Source organism: Arachis ipaensis, chromosome B04 (genome assembly GCF_000816755.2).
Source record: "Arachis ipaensis cultivar K30076 chromosome B04, Araip1.1, whole genome shotgun sequence".
NCBI classification, from domain to species: Eukaryota; Viridiplantae; Streptophyta; class Magnoliopsida; order Fabales; family Fabaceae; genus Arachis; species Arachis ipaensis.
In genome coordinates, this window is record NC_029788.2 from 128,174,156 (window position 1) to 128,178,406 (window position 4,251).

A 4,251-nucleotide genomic window follows, 5' to 3' on the forward strand; every position below is an offset into this window, starting at 1 on the left:
TTATTATATTACTAATATATATTTTACCATAATTATAGAATTACCAAATAAAACTCTAATTTCACAAATTCCTAAATTTGTTACCTGATGGCTGAATCCCTAAACACACACTTACAGAAAAGGAAACAGAAGGAAAGGGGAAAAGGAAGAAAAGGAAAAAAGAGAAGGGGGAATCGGGGAAGAAGGGAAGGAGAAGGAGAAGAGCCCGCCGTCGCTGCGCCCTGCCCGCCTGTCGCCGCCGTTCCGTGGAGCTGCCGCCATCGTCGCGCGAACCGGAGGTGTGGAGACGGAGAAGAGTGCGCGCGAGAGAGGAGAAGTAGCCACCATCGTCGAGGACTCCATCACCGCCGCTGAAGGTCCTGACCGTCGAGCTCGTCGTCGCCGTCGCACCTCCCATCACTGCCGCCACTGAGGAGCTCGAAGAGAGAGAAAGGGTTCGCGCAGAGAGAGAAACACGATGAGGGAGGAGGAGGTTGCCTCTGTTGCTGCCAAGCCGTCGCTGGCGGGGTTGGGTTCGCCGTCGCCGTCGCCGTTGGCGTCTGGATCACCACTCTGTTTCTGCTGCAACTCGCCACTGTCCTGGTGAGCTTTACCGTGCGAGTTACTTTGCTGTTGCCTAATATTGATTTTAATGTTGACTTGGTATAATGTTGTTCTGATGTTGATTTGGGAACTGGTTATTTGGAAATGCTGTTGTGATTTTATTTTTATTTTAAGATTGATTTAGTATGTAACTGTTTCTCTGGACTCTGGCAATGCTGCTCTGATTTTGTTTTGATTCCAATTGCCCTCATACTCAATTTCACCAAACTGGACATACACTTACCTTGAAGCAGCTTGGTCTGATCATTGGCAAAGGTCAGTTATTCATTATTATTAGTAGCTTGACATTGTGGTTTAGTTCTTTTACTTTCATATTCATTGCATAGGACAATATTTTGTGCATTTTTTTTTCCTTTGAATCTACCGCTGCTTGTGCAATCTGATGATGAGAATTTTTTTTAATGGTCGAGTATATGGCTAAATTCTTGCATAGGACAATAATTGGCTTCCATGTTGTATTTGTAATTGTAACAGCCTAATTTAAATAAGTTTGTATCCTTGAAAGGCCAGCATGGAAGGAAGCTTGTGCTACTCTTGAAAAGCTCCTTTCAGGTACAAGTCGCAACCTCAATTTGTTCTTTTCTTTTACTTTGTTTCCACATTCTAATGCCTTAAACGCTACACTTTCACTCCCTTTAAACCCAAAACCGCACTTCTTCGTCACTTGCTCTGCCTTCTTCCGGTACCACAGTTTTTCCTTCTTCTCATTATGCTCTTCATTTTGTTCAATTTAGCTTCTTTTTCTTTTTTATTTTTCTTTCAGTTCATTTATTTTTTGAAGTGGTAACGTAGCTACTTTATCTGTGTGATAATAAAGGTGACGTTGCTGGTCCCTAATAGCATTCAGTTTTAAGAAATTTGTTGCTTTAGATAGTTTGGTGCAAATTGTTATAGGGTTCTAGGAGAGGGTAATTCAGGTATTTTTGAGTCTTTTGAGATGAATCAATTAATAGAGATTGTTGAAGTTGATTAATTGAAGGCATGGAGAAAGAGGGGAAAAAGTTCTGTTAACAATTAACATTCATTTGTATGTTTTACAGAAATGAGTAATATTGTTCAAATTTGGGAGACTGTTATAAGCATTTTTTTCTCTTGATTACTCTTATTTTCTTGATTATACACATTTAAGCAAGAGAAATTCATGATTTTTGTGGTGATTTTGTCTTCAGATTCTCTGCTGGTGAAGGCTGCCATACAGCACCACATTTATTGCAGACTCTGCTCTCTCATTTGGCGCAAGCAATAGCAGATTATGTTGTTTTCCAAGTGGAGTCTGGGGCTCACTGCATACAAATATTTGATTCATGGGGTGGACAACTACCACCTGATATGTGGGAACGCTGGTCAAAGCCTTATATCAAAGAGGTAATGTAGAAATAGTTCCCATTTATTTTCATCTTATTGAAATTGTGTTCTAATTTTTCAAACCGTTCTATTTGGGATCCATGTCATAGCAAGCCTAAGTGTATGTATTTCAACTTTTGCTTATTTGTTTAGTTGAATCTTTGAACTAGACAAACCATGTGTTGCTTTCAAAGGTTTGCAATGATTACAGGTTTTGTTTTATGTAAATTATTTTGTTCCAAGCTCTCATGATTGTCATTTGGTTGGTAAATAATAAGATGAGCTAAGAGCTTGTAATTTATAAGCATCGAGTGGTAAATAAGCTCACTGGATGTTGATCTTGGTCTTCTGAATTTCGGAGAGAAAGTCCAAATCAGAGGCTACACCTTCAAACTTTTTTATTTAATTGAAACTATGTTGCTGTTAGTGCATCATCATAATTTATAAAACATAAAATATTTGCGAATTGAACGTTGGGCGCAAGATGCTATTGTTCCAAATTTTTTCCTCTTTTGCCATGTACTGATTTCTAAACATCCAGATTGTAGATTTGGTCAAGAAAAGATGCCTTGAGACACCGATTGTTCTTTATATAAATGGAAATGGTGGCCTCCTTGAGCGTATGAAAGATACTGGAGTTGATGTTATTGGGCTGGACTGAACTGTGGATATGGCAGATGGAAGAAGATTGGGTAGTGGAATAGGTGTGCAGGGAAATGTGACCCTGCCTACTTATTCTCCCCACTTCCTGCCCTCACTGAAGAAATTCAGAGGTTGGCGATTTAATATCTTTTTAACTCTGACATTCTTCATTCTTGATAGTCATATCCTTTACCTGTTCAGCCTGCATTTTCCCCCTGTTCATGATTCAGATCCAGTGCGACTGTCAAGGTTATTATTCACATATACCTTCCTTGATATTTGGTTAACTATCTGCATAACTTTGTGTTTGTCTTTTTAATGCTTAGTATCCAGGTTTTCTAATCTTCCAAAAATGTTTATACAGATAAAAATGAGATTTAAGATTCTTTCTAGTTCTTTATGTGGAGCAGTTGTCATTGAAGCCAAGAGAGTCCACTGAAGCTGAGTTACCATACCAACTTTGTTGAAGAAAAATGAAGAAATTGCCACTCTTAGGCTATACCGCTATAGTATTATGATATTTTGAAAAATGATGATATATAAGTAAAAGTAGTTATGATCTAGATTAGTATTATGTTATTTTGCAATGATGATATAATGTGATTGTGGATCTTACAACAATTTTTATAAGTCAAATTTGATGGTAAATGTTCAATTAGTTTTCTTTAGTAATTTGATTCAAATAGTTTAGGTTATTTATTGACACTAAATTAAAAAAAAAAGTTGGAACTAATTTCAGTAATGAGAAAATTCTTGTAAATAAAGAATTATATTATAAAAAACCGTTGTCAAAAGTCACAAAAGGCAATGATGTTAAAACCGTTATCAAAGACAACTATAAAATGGCAATGGTATTAAAACTGTTGCCAAAAAACGACGCTAATGGCAACGCTTTAAAACCGTTGGCTTTGTGAATAATAAAATTACAACAGTTTAAAACCGTTGCCTATCCAGTTATGGTTTTAGACCGTTACGTCATGAAAGAGAACAATTCTAAACCGTTCCCTATCCAGCAACAGTTCTAAACCGTTCTTTAAAAATTATTGTCAAAACTGTTGTCTAAACCAGTAACTTTGGCAACGATTTTTTTGTTATCTTTACCTTAGGTAAAAAACCGTTGCCTTTGAGCATTGGTAACGGCCGCATATATCACAGGTCAAAAACCGTTGCCAAAGCGTTGCCTAAAGTTTTGGGAACGGTTTTTCAATCTACGGCAACAGTTTTTGACTGTTGCGAAAACCCTTATTTGCGAAAATCCTATAGTTTTCTTATATGGCGCTCGTCCTCTTTTTTATTTATTGGTTGTTGTTAGAGTTGTTATTTTCTCCTTTTTGAATTATTGAGATCTATGCATTTTTTAGACACCTGAATTAATGCTCCTTAAAACTTTGGAGTATTAAAACTTTTTTTAAAAAGTTAAACAAAAGTTAACACTTATATTTATTTTTTTGTCTTTTTTATTTAATATTTGTTTGGACTAAGATTATTATTTCAATTTGGATCATTTCAAGTCTATTATATTTTTGTATTAATATTACTCATATTAAATTATTATAACAATTTTTATAAAATCAGAAAATTTTAATTATGGTTTTTTATACGAATGAAAAGTCAAAAAATTTGAAAAATATTATTACAATATTATTAGAAAAAAAAAAGTTA

The 4,251-nt window shown here is 35.7% G+C and overlaps 1 long non-coding RNA gene across 7 annotated transcripts; it reads left to right on the plus strand.

Annotated features, from left to right (window-relative positions):
• On the plus strand, positions 103-3,261 carry LOC107635365. 7 transcript variants are annotated; one of them, XR_002361987.1, is made up of 6 exons: positions 103-582; positions 837-858; positions 1,078-1,155; positions 1,773-1,968; positions 2,489-2,838; positions 2,954-3,261. It is a non-coding gene; the product is annotated as an uncharacterized LOC107635365 (long non-coding RNA). The 7 variants fall into 7 exon arrangements; XR_002361992.1 differs by having other exon boundaries at positions 3,000-3,261; XR_002361989.1 differs by having other exon boundaries at positions 1,109-1,155.